We start from the raw sequence: 20,323 nt of genomic DNA on the forward strand, positions 1-20,323 counted from the left end.
CCTGCACAATCTGTACATGTACCCCAGAAGTTAATAAAAAAATAATAAAATGTTAATAAAGAAAAAAAGAGCCCCTTTTAAACTCTGAATACAGTTTGTTAGATTTTGACTAGGCATTGAAGTGATAAAAAGCATCTTCCAATAGCATTGCTATGAAGACTGTCACAGATAGGTTCTGCACTCAACAAATAAGATCTACGTATACAGAAAACACAACAAATTATGTGAATAAAATTCTGCTTTTGTGGAAGACAGGATTTACCAACATATTTTGTTCTCTGTGCCTGAAGGGAAACCTAGTTTTAATCTAATCCCAGGTAGATTTTAAATTTAGTGACACAAGAAAGTGGGTAGAGAAAAATCACCTTCAGAGAAAGAGACTGTTAACTTCCATAGTACCCAGATAAACAGCCATAGATATCAACCCCAAGGAAGAACTGAGAAATAGCGCTTGGGCTAGTTTTTTGCCTCGACTATCGAGACTTTCTGTCCCATGGAAGAAAGCATTGCAGGAGAATCCTATCCTAGGATTCTTGTGCAAAAGAGGGTATCATCTGGCAGAAAAAAAAAAAAATCCTAATAAAATCCTATGGGTTAAGATGATTTTGTGATTTCTCTTTCTTTTCCAAGCTAGGAAACCAATACTTTAGAAAATAATTTTAAATTATCTTTACTGAGATATGTAATTTAAAAAATGTAGACGTCTATAAGCTAACATTGAATGGCAAATCTTACGACATTTCCAAACCAATTAATAATGAGGATAGATGGTAAAGTTGGGTGCCAGTCCAGGTTTAGATTTTTTTCTTTAGTTTTCTAGGGAGCACAGTAATTCTAACATGTAGAGTGAAGTGATACTCGCAAAGGAGACCCCACCTCCTCCTTTCTTATAATGTTCAAATTACTAAAGCCTGGTCTAAAGAGGTCATTTTATGGAAACACCATGAATATCATTTCTGAGCTTTGTTAATGGAAAAATCTACCCTTTATAAAGATAATTCATAAACAAAAAGGCATAGATTTTATATACCAAAAAAGACATCTACCCACCATATTCAAGTTTATGAAAACAAAAAATTATTCGAAATTAATTTTTCTTCAAGCTTCATAAGTTCCCAATCCAATTCTTAAGTATGCTTAACATTCAGTTAAGGTCAAAGTGTCTGTTATTTCCTTTCTCATCAATAGTCCACTACCAGCCCCTTTAAAGTAGGAAATTGGAAACAGGACACAGGATATTGATTCTCTATCCCTTCCAGAGAAAAATCCCAAGGTCACAGTTCTGATTTCTCTTCAAACTAGACAATACTTTTTAGCACTTACCATGTTTCAGGTACTATATTTAGACATAATCCATAAAAGTTACCATTCCCATCCTCTAACTGGCTATTACAATCTGTTCCACAAGTTCTCCAATAGAGGTTTTCACAAGGCACTCTGAACACACAGAGAAGGAGAATTGAAAATAATGCAGGACACTGAAAGGCATCAAGATCACTGCTTGAACTGTCCTTTGAAAGAAAGAGATGTTGGTTGGGCAGAGAGAAACAAGGAATAACCCTGCATGTTCAAAGCTCTTCCAGGGCTTCCTGTAGGCTGCACCCACAGGAGAATAGACATGATATAAGACTAGGCGTTAATCTGGAGTTTTAGTCTAATCTTAAATTCAGCATCTAGACATTCCAGATTTTATTATTTAATGTGGCAATACATTGGAGGTATTGTGAAGGATTTACAGGGGTTCAGACTAGAGTCAGGCCTGAACATTAGAACTGCAGAGGGGACCAAAGCAATGGTTTTGGGAAAGAGCAGGCAAAATATATTTTTTTTAAGAATTTAAAGCAATAGGCCAGGCACTGTGGCTCATCCCTGTAATCACAGCACTTTAAGAGCCAAGGTGGGGGATTAACTGAGGTCAGGAGTTTGAGGCCAACCTGGCCAACATGATGAAATCCTGTCTCTGCTAAAAATACAAAAATTAGCCAGACATGGTGGCATATGCTTGTAATCACAACTATTCAGGAGGCTGAGGCACAAAAATCACTTGAACCTGGGAGGTGGAGGTTGTAGTGATCTGAGATTGCACCGCTGCACTCCAGTCTGGGAAACAGGGCAAGGCTCTGTCTCAAAAAAAAAAAAAAAAAAAGAAAAAAAAAATTTTTTTTTAAATAATTTAAGGCAATAGAATTTTCTTGTTTGGCAACTGCCTGGCGATTGAAAAAACAACATATAAGATGACTTCCAGGTTTCTGATTTGAGCAACACGTGGGAGTGGATCATTTGTGGAGATAAGGAATACATCAGAAAAAAATTAGGAGAGAAGGAAATATGTCCACTTTCAGACGTGATAAATTTGAAGTAGCTATGGGGCATGGGAGCAGATATATGTAGGAAGCAGACATATCCATCAGAAAAAATACAGGTTAGAGGAAAAACAACAGCAATAACAAAAGCTAACAATAGAGATAATTGAAGACATTTGAATGTTTGATCATATTATAGCTACTCTTTAAAGTACATACGGTTTAATCCCAAAACACCATTTTGACACCAGCTCGTTGAATACTGAACTTCTGTGGTCACTAGCATGTAAATGTTTTTCCATTTCTCCATTTCTATTTTTATTAACAAAGGCAGTCAAAAGCCCAGAACTTTTTAATTTATAAGACTTCCTAATAAATACAATTGTAATTTATATTTGTATGCCTGATGTTAGGCTAATAATTTCTGATTTTCATAGGATTGTTACCAAAGAGGAAGATGTTACTGGAGGGACAACGGCCCTGTTCCCTCCCCCATCAGGTGTGCCTGAGGTTCTTGGGTCTCACACTTCGCTCAAGAATGGGGGAGTGGACCCTGCCAGCGAGGATGAGGTCCTTAGAGTAAATATCGGACCCAAAAAGTTTTATAGAAAAGTGATTCATTTGAGGGAGAGAAAGAGAGAGAGGAGTGAGGAGAGAGAGAAGTGAAAAACAGCTCTCACGCTGAGAAACATGGAGTCCCTGCAGGCAAAGGTGCAGGGGAATTTAACCTGTGAGTTACTCCTGCCCCATTCAAGGTTTTGTCCTATGAGAGGAGTTCCTTCAACCTTCCGCTGGAGTGACTGATCTCTGTTTCCAGGCGGTCTATCTTCCCTCGCACTGGGAGGTCAAAGACCTCCAATCTCTGGCACTGGAAAGTTCTTGCCTTCAAAACTGCGCCCTCTTGTGGACCCGGGGAGAGAATACATTCCCTCAGGATCATGCAGACAAAGCTTGCTACAATTACTTCCCAAATAATAAATACAACATCTACTTAAAATAAGCAGTTCCTTTATCATTCTACTTTAAACTATCATTTTATTTCTCCAATGAGCATGAAAACCCCTGCAGAGTATAGATCAAATCACCATCATTGAAAAACGCAGTATGAGTAGTAAAAATACAAAGTAGAAAATAAAAAGCCACTTCTGATATAAGTATTTTGTGTTGACTTCCTCTGACCAATTCAATCATATTTAAGAATATGATACATATAGCTCAAAAATCTGAACAGATTATATTTTCCTTTTCACACAGTGAAAATAGACTTTTTATGTCAATAATAATGTTTGCTAAAAATGATTCAAAAGTACATACAAATATAAAGAAGAGATCAAGTCATTCGGTCTCCACCAATCTGAGCAACACCTCATTTGCTTACATGTTGGTCATTCAGTCATGTATCTTTATATGTATACATATGCATATGCATTCACATGAATATTAATATCCCTACTGTATATTTTAATAGTATCTCATGCATTCAATTTTTATCATACCTACCTTCCCTATCTTCTCTACCTACCTCCACAAGAGCGTCCTACCCCACGTGCTTGCTCACTTGAAAGGGAACCATGTTAAATATCTAATTCCTTTTTATTTTTCTCTGTATTCTTATAATCCTATGTAAACCACTGATTATCAATTATGGAATGACTGGTACAATTCTAATTTACCTTTTTAAAGATTGCCTAATATTCTCTAGTGTGGCTATTCACTAGTTACTCAGCCATTCTGCTCTTGATGTCACACACTTTGCTTCCAATTCTTAGTCACCAGAACAAAGCTGGAACAATATCCTTATGCATATGTCATTAAAATTTGGTGTATTTATTTCTATGTACTAGATTTCCAGTTGTGAAATTGGTGGTTTAAATGATGTATGCATTATTAAATTTTAATACATGTTGCCAAACTGTCTGCCAAAAATGTTGAAACACTTTCTATCAGTAATGTAAAAGGGTGCCAGGGGTCTATCCCCCAATTCTTTCCATCAGAGTTATTTGTAATATCAGTTAGATTGATGGATATAATAGTTCATTGTCACTTTAACCTGTGTTTTACTGTTAGAGAATTTGACACTATTTATATTTTGTTGGCCATTTAAACCTGCACATCTTTGTACTGTTTATTGAAAGGGTTTGCCACTTCTTCTTTTGGTTATTTTTATTTTCTTGTCAATTTGTTAGACCTTTCTATAAATAAATAAAAACCCTTCATCTGTTATCAGTATTACAAGCAATTATTATTAGAGCCCTCTCTTATTCCTTAACATTTCTTAGGGTATAAATTGTCAATCAAATATTTTTACTTTTTTAGATAATCATAGTTGTCTAATTTTATTTTCTAGCATCTGGATTTCTAGCCTGGATTTGATTTTCACCTACTTTCTTACCCTTGCAGGATTCTAGAATTATATTTTGCAAGATTCTTTTTAAAAAAAAATTCTTATCTTTCCATCCTTTTTTTCTTTTTTGGTGTATACTGGAAAATACATCTATTTTATTTCCTTTTGGGTGGTAGCTTGTTGTTTCTGGATCATTGGTTAAATACTCTTAATTTTTTCACTGGATGTTTATTATGATTTTTGTATTAAATCTTACATATCATATGATCCTATGTGTTTTTGAGAAATTAAGACATTCACAATATTTTTCTAGGCCTTTCCTGACTTTTAAACTGATTTTTTATTGAGAGTTTTACCTAAGACCTTCCAGATTTAACTAAGCTTCAGATGTAACTGAAGTCTCATTGACAGTTACACTTAAATCTAAATACTAAAAAACTAAAATTTTAGATCTTAATGTTCTTTCTACTAAAAAACTAAATTTTAGTTTTTTAGTAGAAAAAAATAGAAAGATAAATTATCAAGAAACTAAATCTAATGCTCTAAGCCACCATGCTCAAATAGCAAATCCATTTATTTGTGGACTCTCTGTCCTCCACGTATTTGTGGATATCACCAAGGAAAGTCTAATACAGTTGTCACAGTGAATACTTCTTACTTACTGCTCATGTGGATTCTGAGCCTAAAGTCTACCTCTCTTGCTACTTCAGTGTTTTTTAAGCCAGAACTCTACTTCCAATAGCTAAGCCACCAATACTATTTTAAAACTGGACTATCTAGAAAACAGCAGGTCCTCCTGATGCCTGCAGAACATTAAGAAGAATGTTCTTACATCTGTGTATGCAAAATTAGAAGGGAGAGAGAGGGAGGAAAATGAGATGACCCACAAGGTAACTTGGGACCTAAAATGAAGCAGAAGCTACAGAAATCGCTGTTTAAATTCATGCGTGCTATTATTTTCCTTCCAAAAGCACATATTCTCATCAGGATGTCAAGGTAAGTAGTGGTTTTAGTATCAGCTACCATGTCATCTACCAAACAACTATGTACTTGAGCCCTGCAGCTGAGCACAGCAGCCTAGGTCAGAATTCCTCCTCTTCCTATGGAAAACTTTTTCTCACTAGTGTCTCAGTAATTTAGCTTTTATCAACTCTATAACAAACCCCACAAATCCATTTTATACATCTGAATTCCAATGGTAAAAGAATTTTCTTTCTTCTCAGTGATCTCATAAGGCCAATTTAAAAACCATAGATGGACAGGAGATACATGAGGGATAGAGAAGCCCATACTGATAAATGAACCTTAATACTGGCCTGCCTATCACACCCTATAATATATGTAAGCAAAGGACCTAGGTTTAAAATGTTCACTTTGAGCTAATTGACCAGCACTAGAAATTCCTATTTAAATTACCAGCAGGGTTAGCAGTATTAGGCTCTTTAATATGGTTCTGGACAATAAGCTTATTTTTTTTTAAGTCAATAGATTTCTTCTCTGGATAGGAAGTTCAGACTATGGAAGAAATCTCACTGTCCCAAAGAACTTCTATGCATCTTTTTTGATTAGATCAAATAATGCCATGCAGATTCTGCTTTCTGATTCATATTCTCTTTAAAATATTTTTACAGTTCATTCACCATTTATTTGTAATTCATAATCATTAGTAGAAAAAAATCAGAGGAACAATCATGTACATAAGTTATACTGATATAAGATGTTCCCTTGAACTCACTGTTGCTTTGAAATATTTTCAGTAGAAAAGAATCTACTGTTATAAAGTGAAAAGTGAGTTACTTGATTATCCATGATCTAAAGGTCATAGTTCAAGATCAGTTCCTTATGCTAGCACTTTATTGTTTTGTCCATAGTCAAAGATAATTAAACCATTTCTCTAAAGAGTTAATATGGCTCAGTTGTTGAATATGGCTTATAATCATCTTACCATCTTTAACACATAAATATTCTTCAAAAAGGAAGTACATCTGAATAGTGTTTTAGGCCTCTTTTGATGCATTTTGACTGACTTATTCTTTAATTAACCTCATAAGACTTTGCTTTTGAAAGTCTGTATAATAGGCGTAAAGGAAAAATGAAAAGCAGGATTGATGTACACCACTCTGACAAAACCACAGCAAGTTTAAAAAGTAAGAAAAGAAATGATGATATCAGCTTCTAGTATCTGAAATAGCCTAGTTATTTCCCTCTCCTTCATCTTTGTTTTATTTTCATCAGCATCTACAAGCCGTTTGCAACTGCTGCAAAAACATCCTGAAATAGTGTCAAAAGAAATCTTACCAATAGAAGGAAAACTTGCTTAAACTAAGTATCAGGTTGCTTCACTTTTTGGAATGCTTCATTCCCTCTTGGCTTTGAAGAATTCTTTTCCACCATTCAGAAAATTTAATAGGTATTTAATTTAATGGATGTCATGTTGTCCTCCAATAACCTCACGCCTTCATTTTTGTAGCTAACCTTACCAATAAAACCACCTGAGCACCTCAGCTAAACATTCATTTAGCACATCACAAATCCAGCAGACCTTGACTACCTTCCCAGCAAGGCAAATAAATATGTTAAAGGACCATCCTAATGTTCTCATTTTGAAAGTCAAGAAACATTTAGTTTAATAGCCAACTAATTTATCACACTGTAAAGGCGTATGCCCTCTGGAACCCCCAACTAACTCCTGCTTGCCCTCCAGGAAAAAAGGAAAATGAAAGCTGGCACAAGGATATCTCAGTTACCAGAAATTAGCTCAATATTATATCACATCAGATAAATGTCAAGAATTCATGCAATTTCATCCTGATATTTCTGCAGTTCTGACTCCATCAGTATTGTATTCAGCTCTTCTCCTGAGGGCAAGCCGGGGTTCTGGGACTTCATTAATAGAAATATCTTAGTTCTCTGAGTGAGCCTATTGATATACTAGGTGATACTACGGACATGCCCAGGATAGAGTTTTTATCTTTCAGGATCTCATCATGAGACAGAAACCATGCTAGTCATTTCAACAGGTAAAACTTAATATAAAGAACTTGATAAAAGTTGGCCAACAACTAAAAGGGGTTAACAAAACACTATAGTGCTTTAGAGACAGCATCTTCAGGAAGCAGCTACCACTCAGTGGCAAACAGACTTTAAGTTGACCCCCAAAGAGTTATTACCCTTGTTTCATCCACTCTTCTTGAGTATAGGTAAAACCAATGACTTGCTTCTAACCAATATTACATGGAAAACAGAGATGTAACACATTTGATTATGTTATGCTATGTAAAATTTCATCTTAACAGACTATAGCAAGAGACTTCTCTTCTGGTCTTGAAGCAGCAAATAGCCATTTGTGAACAGCCTATGGGAAGGGCCACATGTCAAAGGAGTGCTGTTGACCTCTAGGACCTGAGGATGGCCTCCAACCAGCATTAAGTAGGATACTGGGACCCTGAGTCATGCAGCCACAAGGAAACAAATCCTAAAAAAAATCTTGAATGAGCTTGGAAAATTATTCTTCCTCAGTGAAGTCTCCAGGTGAGAACGCATCCCAGCTGACAGCTGATTGTAGCCTACTGAGACCCACAGCAGAAAATCCAGCTAAATTATGCCCAGGTTCCTACCCTCTGGACACTGTGAGATAATAAATAAATATTAAGATGCTGCATTGTCAGTAATTTGTTTGGGGCAGTAGAAAATTAATACATATTCCTAGAGCTGATAAAAATGTAACAAAGAAAGTCTTAGAAACTTAGAAGAGATGGTCCCCATTTAAGGTTGAGACAGAATTCTATGGAAATAATGAGCTACTGAAGAAATGATACCCACTGCTCTGATCAAGAAGAAACTTGCTGAAGACCACTCACCACCACAGAATCATGCAAGCCACTGCCACCTCCAGAATTCGTAGCATCCTGAGGCTTGTTACCACTCAATAAAAACAAAAACTAGAGAAATCTCTTCACCCTGTCTTAGTGTTGCTGTCTCCTTCTAGTGTCTTCTTTCAGCAAAGTCTAACTCCTACCAGCTAAACAAGAATAAAAACTGAAGGTCCAACTTTATTATCACAAAATAGGCAAGAGAGTATGTGTTTTCAGCTGAGAGGCAATAAAATAATAATTTACACAGAGTCTATAGTTACAACTCCTAAGATCACCTTCATTGAAGGCCATATATCCTGGCAGAGGAAGAAGACACAGTATAAGGGAAAGGGAAATTTTTTACATTTTGAGGTCAGAGTTGAAAGTCAGTGGATAAAGAGTAGAGCCCTTTTCATTTCCTAAAAACTTAACTGAATAAAAAGCAAAAGAGGGAAGACCTGACTCTACTGCTTTTGTTTTCTAGCTCACGTGCTTCACTCAAAGATTCAGCATTTCAAAGTTGCAAGGTAACTCATCACATGATGCCCAGAGTGTCTGTAAATTCCAACAACATTTTATAATTGAATTCTACAAGTTTTCTTTGTCTTATGATTTTGTTCATCACTTGACTTTTTAAAACTGCATCCAGGTCTTTTAAACATGCAAATTCTATTATAAGCTATTTTAAAAATGGCATCAACATGATTATCATTTTATTTTCCTCATGTACCATTTTCATTGCTATTCCAAAATCATTTAGACTGTTCATTAAAATATACCAAGTACTTTGACCTTAAAAATAACCATCAAAAGAAACTGGCAAATGTATAGCACTTTGCAAATGTTCTGGCTTGTTTAGCTCATATTATCATGTCAAGAGACCTATAGCATATTCAAACTTTTCCCCAAGGGATTAAAGTCAGTAGCTACTTACAGAAACTGTAATATTTTTAAGCAGTTAAGATGAAAGAGCTCCCGTAACTCAGTTTAGAATATAGAGTTTGCAAATATTAGTCTCCCCTTTCTATCCTACTTGTCACAGATAGACAGCTTTCACTAAACACACAAATATAAAAATATGTGTTCAGGTCTGCAAATACTCACACTCACTTCCCTTCTGATGCTATGACATTTGTTATGGTCCAGCATTTTAGAAAATATATACATATTAGCTCTCATAATTATGAAGCACACATGTATGCTGACCCTGTTGACTCAGATGATACAGTCAACATTTCCCCTCCATCTCTCAGCTCTTTCATTTTACGTATGTTGACCTCATTCTCTTGCAGATGGGCTTTCTCCATTTGGCGGTAATAAGTTAGTAGGAGAGGGTCAGGAAATGTGAGATGTGGAGGCGTGGCTACAAAGAGCTTCAAAGTTAAACTGGTCCTATCTAGTAACTGGTCTCATTTAGTAACTCCAAAATAGAGTCTCTCATTCTGCATCTATATAGAAAACACCAAGAAAAGACTTCTATTGGCTCAGTTTAGGTTAAATATGCCCAACCTTGAGTCAGTTGCTGTGTCCAGGACAATGAAATACCAGGATGGGCCAAGTCTAAAGAATATTTTCATCCCTGGCCAGGGAAACAGAATACTGATTTGCCCCCCTTGCCTAAGCCAGTGGGGGAGAGAAAGAAATCATGTATACTACCAAAAAAGAAAGAGGAGAATCTAGTCCGATAAAAACTAATATTCACCATAGGTGCCCTCACCATCTATTGGCAGTGGTGAAAACCAGCTAATCCATTTAACTATCATGGCACAGGTTTTAAATTGCTTGTTTAGACACAATCACAACATTTTATAAAATTAAAAGCTCAGTCCCATGGCATTCTTGTCCATCTGTTTATTTGCACAGTGCCTAACAAAGAGACAACTAATTTGATAGTTGACTGGATTCCAAGAGACAAAGAGACCTGTGTCTTTGAATATTCAACTACAAAGTGTCTAACACTACAAAGTGTCTCAACACCAACCAAGCAAAGAACACCCACCTTCTTCCACTTCACTTCTTGTATTCTTTAATAATTTCTCTATGACAAAAATAAGGCTTATTAATAAGCAGGTGTCTCTTAGTTACAGAAAGTCAACTCAAAGTAAACTAAGTAAAAAAGGAATATCTTTTTCATATTATTAAAACTTCAAGGAATATATCCCGGCACTCAAATGTTGTAACTTCTTGTTTTCTCTTAATGTGTTGGCCACTGCTTTGGCTTACATTCAGGCCAGCTCCCTTCTATGGTGGACAAAATGGGATGCTCCAGGTTTTTGTAGCCTTAGTCCATGCCGTCCCTAAGGAAAATAGCTTTTTTCTCAAGATAAGGAACGTCCTGGTGAGACTTCTGATTTTTCCAGCTTGAGTCACATATCCTATCCCAGACCAATCATATAGGCCATGCACAAGTTTAAATATTTTCAGTTGGGCTCACTCTATTCCACATAGAAGGGATCCTCACAGTAAAAAGGAGTTCTGTTCCTAGAAAGAATGTAATAGGCTGCCACAATCTAGGACAGAGGCAGGGCAGGTTGCCCTGTATTTATAAGCCCACAACTGTAGAAACGCTATCTACATGGTTCCAAAGAACTATATTTTCTCAACACCATTGATACAATTATTCTAATATATAGCTTCTATTTTGGAATGAGTGAACCTCAGGATAAAGGAGGTATTCTGTTTTGTGCATAATTTGTTAATAATATAAAAACTGAAATTGTAATATTTTAGACCATGTTTAGATGTTTGTTACATAAATGGATAGATCAGAGAAGCTACATGCAAACATAATAAAGCTTACATGTGAAAGCAGAGACACACCTTTATGGGAACCTGCTCTGGGAGTTATTATACTTTCTAGCACCCATCCAAATAGCAAGGGCCAGAAGAGAAACCAAGTCTTTGATAAACAGGTACAATCTAATGCCTATGAAACAAATTAAATATGTTTATTATGGCACTATATCTAAGTGCTATTGATGAGAGTATAGACTCAGTGCTTCTCCCAGCACATAGCATCTAAGAATGTATCATTAGACACAAAGCAATATTTTTAATATCTCAAGATCTCTGGCTTATGTTGGAGCATAACATTTTTACTACTCTGCCTCTAATATATGATGGAGTACAATACAATATTTTATAAAGATATTTTGTAGATATTTAGTGATATAAATACATCTCTGAAAACATGTTCATAATATGAGTACTTATTTTAGTGCTGGTAACAAGTACCTGGAAAATTAGTAGCTTAAACACAAAAGAAGTTTAGTTTTGTGTCTAGTAAAAATCCTGTAGGTAAACAGAAGACTTGTGTGGCGGTGACATGATGACATGGATCTAGGCTCATATTTAATTGCTCTACTGCACACAGTTTCATTCTCAAGTTCAAGTTATTCTCAAGCTAGAGCTGTAGCCACCCCATTCATGTTCACCAGGTGGATGGTTAGAAAGACTCAAGAAGGTAGTCTCCTGCCTATTAAAGGAACTTCTTCAAACACAACACATTTCTACTTAACACCGTCTTATACGCCCACTCTAAGTCCCATGGCCACACCTAGTTACAAGGGAGACTGGGTAATATTACCTTTTTGTGTGTGGCAAAGTAACCAGTCGAAACTGACCTTTTCAGCAAGGAAGAATGAATATTGAAAAGCAGCTACAACCTCTGCCACAACCTACTAACCACTAATTCCAGGGAGATAGGAATCAAGCATGAAGCACATTTCTAAATATGTGTGCTACAATTATGAAAATGAAAGCCAATAAAAGAAGAAATTATTGCATATTTTTTCTGTAATTGAAACCTGTTAATTTACATTTTTCCATTATATTCTAAATACAGGTATTGGGGTCAACAAACTCATTAGAAATTATTAAACACCAAAATATCCTATGAATAAATTAAGGTACTTTTTCAAGGACAATTTGCTCTTTATTTTGATGAATGGTAATCTAGTAATCTTTATTTTATAACTTTACCATATAGTTGTGAAACATTTGAGAGTACCACAATAAAATGGCACTAACTTCTTCAAATCTGTAAGAACAAAAATCATTTAACTATTTGAAATAACTGTAAGGTTTGTTCATTTGTGTGACCTTTCCAAATGTAAATTTCCTTGCTAGCAATTTTGTTAGCTGTAGGCTTCCAAAAACCACAGAAATTGTACCAGCATATTTTCTTCCCCAAAGACTTAACAAGTTTCTAAGCCAATGAAGAACAGTATCATTACAGCTATTATAGAGCTGACCCTTCATCAGCGGGGTGCACAGATTTGCACTTTCTTCAACAACCTCTCATCCAAATAACCAATAATCTACATTTTTAGTACTGCTAACTTGAGTTGTGGTCAGAGGCTTAAATAGAGTTTCATATTTTTACAATTTTCTTCATTAAAACTATGCTATAGCAACAAACATTTTCCAGCTGGAGGGTTAGGGAAAAAAAAACTTTTAGGGGTAATGAAATGATCAAAGACAACGTTTTATCCACGTTAATAATCTTTATCTCATTATTTGAAATATGACAAAAATGGCAAAATAAGTGATTTAAGTGGCAATGCTAGAGAATCCCTAAGATAACAATGTAGTGATATGGTTGGGATGTAATACAACCACAAAAAGTCATGTTTTCAATTACTTGAATGACACAAGGAAAGGCTTACTACATATATTATAATTATTATTATGAAAATTAAATTTGGAACATTTAGAAAAAACAAAAAAAAGACAGGGAAAAAGGAACATCATCTGCAATTCCAACCATCAGGAATTGGCATGACAGAGAGAAAGATGAATGACCAGTTTGAGCTTTCTCTCTCTCTCACACGCTGTTTCTGACGGTATGTAGAGCAGGTTTTATATGATAGTCACATGCTTTCAGTAAACCACACTTTTGTTATGTTGCTCCACACTGTATGCAACTTCCATTCTGAAAGCCAGTCAAGATTATGCGTAAACATATATACACACACAAAGATCATATTTTACATATTTGTTATATTAATAAATTATAATAATATTTATTAATACTGTTTCTCAGAATCCTATGTTTGAAAACATTTCAAGGACTTCATTGTAATACTTTAGATAAGTAAAACAATTATTTAGCTAATGACTTATTGGTGTTATTTTTCATGTATTTGTTTTAATGTAATGCTATTATAAACCCCTCAGATAAAGCTATATCATTATTTTAAAGGAATAAGTTCCTCTAAATGAGTAAACAAATACAAATATATTGTGGCAGTTGACAAAATTGCCTCCCAAGTAAAGCACACGATTTATATTTCTAAGCGAAATGAGTTGTTACTTGACATAACATTAAAACTACAGAATTTAACAAATGTTAACACTAGTTATCTCTAAATGGTGGGAGTACAGGTAAAAAATTTTATTTATGTGTTTTTGTAATTTTTTTTTAATTTCTAAATTTATTAAACTTTTGTAATAAGATAAAAATGTTAATCTAAAAATCCATTGCAGTTTAACATTTGATACATTTCATTTCTGATAAATTCTATTGCATTTTGTCAATTTATATTTAGTCAAGAATAATACTGTAATTTATGTAAATCAGTACAGGGAAATCAAAAAAACTTTATAATTCATAATATGTCTACAGTGCTGAGATGGCTAAATCAATATCTTGAAACTGAGTCATTTCATGAGTACATGTTACTAACCCAAGATGTAGTAAATAATAAATCTCTGAAAACTTTTACAAATAAATACTGAAAAATTGTTTTTTCTATGTTCTTTCTAGCTTTTAATGATCCTTTTGTAAGTATTATTAATATTGCAGTATGAGCTTTTGGACATGCACCAGAAATTTTTTAAAAAATAGACAATCCTGTGAATTCAGACTAGAGAAAAGCAATTAGAAAGAATTTGGGGAAAAAAAATGAATATATAAAAGTGTAATTGCTTTTGCACTTATCACCAGTGACATTGCCATTGTCATCATTAATCTGTCTCTGTATATTACAAGTACTTTATTATAGTTAATGGTCCATTTCTCATTTAACTTCACTCTGCCTTTATATCTTCCTTTATTAAGTGAGTACTAAGTGAAGTCTCTACAAAACGTAATTCTATATAGGAAATATCTTCATTTTCTCTTGTATTTTCTAATCATCTGTACCTATGCTCCTAATCTGTATTTAATATTAGTTTGAAAGGATTCATATACACCTCTCTGATTAACCATGTAATTACTTGTTTCTTATTTTAAGTCATAACTTACAATTCATCTTTCTTTATTCTCTTATTCATGCTTGCTTTCTTTCTCTGCTTGTTAATAGGAAGAAAGATATTATTTTTTCACTATGGGTGATTATTCCTTTACCATCAATGATGAGTTATATTCACTCTAATGAATATGAAGAGCTTCAAGTAAATAGCTATAAAGTTTATTACTTTTATGAAGTCCTGTATTTTATGATTCTAAGGAATAATTAAGCTATTTAATTGCAAGCTATTTATTCACAGTTCTTGTAAACAATGTCATACAAAATGCACATTTTTAAAAGGTACCATTTAATAAGCTGTGACATAAAAAATATAGCTATGAAGCTATCACCACAATCAAAATACATATTCATCACTCCCCAAATTGTCTCATGCCCCTTCTTACTCACCCCCTTGTCCCCAAGCAGCCACTGATCTACCTTCTTCCATTATAGATTAATTTGCATTTTCCATAATTTTATATAAATAGAAACATAAGGTAATAACTTTTTGGAGGTCTGGCTTCTTTCACTCAGCATATTTTCAGATTCATACATATTGTAGCATTTATCAATAGTTATTTTGTTTTTATAATTAAGTAGTATTCTATTGTATGGATGTACTATAATTTGTTTATCCATTTACAGGTTTATAAACATAGGAATTATGTACAGTTTGAGGTTATCACAGATAAAGTACTATTAACATTCATTAACATTCATGTATAAGTCCCTCAAAGGAAAAACTGTCATTTATTTTGAATAAATACCTAGTACTGGAATGGCTGGATTACATAGTATGGGTACAGATAACTTAGGTATGACACTAAAAGCACCATCTATAAAATAAAAATTTTAAATTCATAAATATAACTTCATCAAAATTTAAAAGTCTACTCTACAAAAGGGAATAAGAAGAGAAACCACAGAATGGAGACAATATTTTCAAATCTTACATCTGATAAACAAATGTGTATTGGAACTATGTGGAAAACACAAAACTGAATTGTTTAAAACCTCTTTTATTTTTATTTTTTTGAGGTAAGGTCTTACTCTGTCATCCAGGCTGGAGTGCACTAGCATGACCTTGACTTACTGCAGCCTTGAGCTCCTGAGCTCAAGTGTTCCTCCTACCTTAGCCTTCTGAGTAGCTGGGACTACAGGTGCACGCCGCCATGACTGGCTAAGTTTTGTATTTTTTTTGATAGGGAAATGCTTTTGCCATATTGCCCAGGCTGGCGTCAAACTCCTGAACTCTAGCAATCTGCACATTCCACCTTCCAAAGTACTAGAATTACAGATAGCACCACCATGCCTGGCCAACCTCCAATTCTTAAAAAAAATGCACAAGAGTTGTGAGCAGACAACTCACCAAAGAAGAAAGATACAGTTGGAAAATAAGTACATGAAAAGATATTCAACATTATTTGTCATTAGAGAAATGCAAATTAAAACACCAAGGAGTGATACCACTAGACCCTATTAGAATGACTAAAATTAAAAAAAAAAAAAAAAAAAAAAAAAAACTGACAATATCAAATGTTGGCAAGAATGTGGAGCAACTAGAACTCACACACTGCTGGTAGGAATATAAACTCACCAATCAGTCATTTTAAAAAACAGTAGTTTCTTAAAATTATTTTCTAATATATATTTAGCTCTAAATATTTTTAAATTTAAAATACATTTGAACTAATCAGGTATTAAATCTTTTCTTGAAGAGGATAACTACATTTCTGTCCACCAAAATCTTAAACAAAATTGTATCATTATGAGTTAAGACAATCCTAAAGATCTGATCTTGACTGTTAAGCTTTGAGTTAGACAAGGCATATTTTTAAAATTTAATTTTTATTTATGCCTGGTTCTGTGCTTTAGCTCACATGACTACTTCATTGTCCCTACTCATAAAATCTACTAACACCTGATATTTATAATAAAGAGGTTAAAACCTACATAAGCACAGCAAAAGTTTACAATAACCTTGATCAAGGAAGACCTACTATTTTCTATCTACTTCTAAGAATTTGGATACCTATTTCTAGTTAAAACTGTTGTCCTATTCCTAAATCTGACCAATATTTTGAATAAGTCACAAAATTACAGTTCTGGTTCTAGTATCATATGAAGCCAAATCACTTTAAATTTTGGGGGTTTTTTTTGGTTTTTTGTTTTTAATCACACATAACCACCTAAGGGACAAGTCCTATGCTAGTATCTTGATACAAAGAAGAGTAAGATTGTGCTTCTGTCTTTGAGCAGCTCAAAATCAGCAGTTTTATGGTGTTGTTTTGATTTGCAATGATTTATCTAAGGAGATCCTTTTGTTAAGAAGTCTTAGGTCTCTTAAAGTTTGATTGTGGCAACTAAGCTGTTCAATGCCTGTTGCCAATTATCTATTACCTATTACCAGAGAGTTTTGAGGGGTATACAATAATTCTTTCTCTCAGATATCACATAGCCTTACAAACCAACTTTTAGCCTCTCCTAGTCATAGTTCTTTCATGGTATTTCTCTGAAACAAAAATTCCCTGAAAACTCAACCTGATTTTTCCAAGTTTTTCTTCCACTATTTCCACCAATACAAGATGAGTCTAGTCTTCCTGTGCTCACCAGTAACCTTCTACCTGACAAGTCAATCAGTCTTTGTACTTTTTGAGGTCTCTGAGGCATTTCCCAGCCTGACCATTCCTTCCTTCTTTCCTTCTTAAAACTTTCCAGGATGTAGTCCCATTCCTGTTCTCCTTCTAACTCTCTGACCATCACTTTCTAGTCTTTGTCATCAGATCTAACTTCCTGTCCTCTCTAGCATGCCAGATTTTCCCAGATTTACATCCTTGCCTTTTTCTTTTTCACATGCACTCTTCCTGAACAATTTCATCCATATTCATATTTGTAACTACAGCCTTTAAGTGAATGATTTCAGAATCTAAATTCTATAGCTACTATTTATGGAATGCCTACTATGTGCCCATAATGCTAGGGACTTTGCATAAATTATCTCATTTAATTCTCAACACCCCAGCTTATTTTACAATCCATATGTCCAGGAAATAAGTTCATGCCAAACCATTTTACTACCCAGCAAAACCTTTTTCATTTAAAGTAAGATTTTAAGAAAATTTTAAACTTCACACTTCAAGAGCCATTTTGACAATTATTATTTTTTTAAAAAGAATTCAGGCAAACTGAAATTACAAAGGGGACTCAAGTTATTTATCTGTAACATAAATGTATGTAAACACCTTTTCCTTAAAGAAAATCTAAATACCCAAATTCCTCTTTAATTATACTTTTACTTGGTAGAAGGGATATAAAACTCTAATAGAAAGAGCTAATGGACCCAAAGGACCACTATAATCTCTAAAAGAGATACAAATTATCCAGCATTTTCAAATTTTCTCTAGAAAATTATATTTTCATGGAACATTGTGTGAGACCACTGTTACTTGGACTAGATTCTGGGAGACAGTGATATCAACAGTTTGAAAACTTGTCAGCTTACTTTTGTTTCATGGCACCCTGCCATTTCTCCTGAAATCATTTGACTACATACATCTAATTATTTTTCTTTCCATTCCCATTGTCATGATAAGAGTTCAGTTTCTGATCATCTCTCACCTAGCAATTGCTATGATCCATCTTAACTGCTTTTAGTCTCACCCTGCTGCAATCTCTTCTCCATGTTTTGTGAGTGAGATCTTTCTAGAATGCACATTTGACAACTTGGAACCAAATTTACTTAGCACCTCATGCCAAATTCCTCTTCCCTTGGTCACTCTTTGGATCAATAACATTTTTCTCTTTAATAGATATTTTAAAAGTTTGTATACAATGGTGCCTGGAACCTTAATTTTGTAATATTTTTTCATTGTATTTATCTGTGCATTTTAAAAACTGTTAAGAAAGATATAAAAACAAAATGTGAACATATCTGCAAATTGATGATTCATCAACTAGAGTTGATCACCAATGGGGAATATCAGGAGCATCACATTCCAGCCTTGGATCTCCAAAACTCAGTATGTTTGCTATTTAAAAGATCTCTCATGAATAAATTCATAATCAGCTCATAAATACAAAAACAGAAACGTATATGCTAATTTCTCAAATTATAAGAAGTTGAATTATCAAGATTCCCAGAAACATTACTGGTTAAGTCACTTTATCTTTGTAATATATAAAAAAATAAAAATTTTATTCAGAAAATTACTTGCTAAGGACATTAAAAGGAAATTCACCATAGAAAGATGCACATTTCAATAATCATTTTCAACATTATTCATAAAAATGAATACATATTTGGGCAATTCCCAAGTCACTAAATAAGCCCATAAGAACTCTAATACCAATCCCTGAAAGGGATATTTTAACAAAAGACAGTTCTTAACAGAATATTATCAAAATAAATCAATGTACAGAAAGGAAATACATCATGGTCATGTGGGATTTATCCCAGGAATTTAACTTTGCTAATATTTGAAAATTAATTAGGTAGTTCAACATAATAACAGCAGGAAAAAAATTATATAATTATTTCAATACATGCAGAAAAAGTATTTAACAAAATTTAATATCTTTCTTCTTATAATTTAAAAAAGCAGGCAAATTATGGATTAAATATATTTGCCTCAAACTTATAAAGAGCCACAAAATATCATATTGCTGACATTATACTTAAGATGATATATTGAGCTGAAGCACTTTCCCCTAAAACAAAGCAAAGATGTTTGCTATTACTACTTCTATTCAACATTTTAACAGAGGTCGTAGCCAGTGTACCAAGACAAGAAAAATAAATTATATGTATACAGGTGATATGGTTTGGCTGTGTCCCCACCCAAATTTCAACTTGAATTGAATCTCCCAGAATTCCCCCATGTTGGGGAGGTAATTGAATGATGGGGGCTGGTCTTTCCCATGCTGTTTTCAGCATAGTGAATAAATCTCATGAGATCTAATGGGTTTATCGGGGGTTTCCACTTTTGCTTCTTTCTCATTTTCTCTTGCCACCACCATGTAAAAAGTGCCTTTCCCCTCCCACTATGATTCTGAGGCTTTCCCAGACATGTGGAACTGTAAGGCCAATTAAACCTCTTTTTCTTTTCAGTCTTGGGTATGTCTTTATCAGCAGTGTGAAAATGGACTAACACAAAAGGTTTGAAAGTAATAAAAATATCTTTGTTTGCACACATTATGATTGTGTTTATACAAAGTTCTAATTAATCTACAAAAAGACTACTAAATCTAGTAAGTAACTATACCAGAAACTATTTTAGCAATACAAAAATAACCATATAAACAATATATAAACAATAAATAATTGAAAAATAAATTTCTAATAAATTGATATAGTTTCAGTAGCATAAAATAACAAGAAATAAACAAAACCCATAAAATATCAAACTATACAATACAAACTATAAAACATTGCTGAGAAGAACTAAACAAGACCCAAAAGACGGATTTATCATGCCAATGATAGGAATATACAATATGGTAAATAAATTAATTCTTCCAGTTTTACCTACAGATTCAATGTTATATGTATTAAATCTCCAGAAACTTTTCTGGTAGAAACTGAAAATTAAC

The 20,323-nt window shown here is 33.9% G+C and overlaps 1 long non-coding RNA gene across 1 annotated transcript; it reads right to left on the reverse strand.

The window, feature by feature from the left end:
• Positions 1–521: 521 nt before the first annotated feature.
• Positions 522–19,689, reverse strand: LOC116561062. Its single transcript, XR_004273272.1, has 3 exons — positions 19,544–19,689; positions 10,497–10,500; positions 522–532 (listed from the first exon to the last, which is right to left on the reverse strand). It is a non-coding gene; the product is annotated as an uncharacterized LOC116561062 (long non-coding RNA).
• Positions 19,690–20,323: the final 634 nt, after the last annotated feature.

The sequence above is a fragment of the Sapajus apella genome, unplaced genomic scaffold (genome assembly GCF_009761245.1).
Source record: "Sapajus apella isolate SASKATOON/1434 unplaced genomic scaffold, GSC_monkey_1.0 scaffold28, whole genome shotgun sequence".
In the NCBI taxonomy this organism is placed as follows: Eukaryota; Metazoa; Chordata; class Mammalia; order Primates; family Cebidae; genus Sapajus; species Sapajus apella.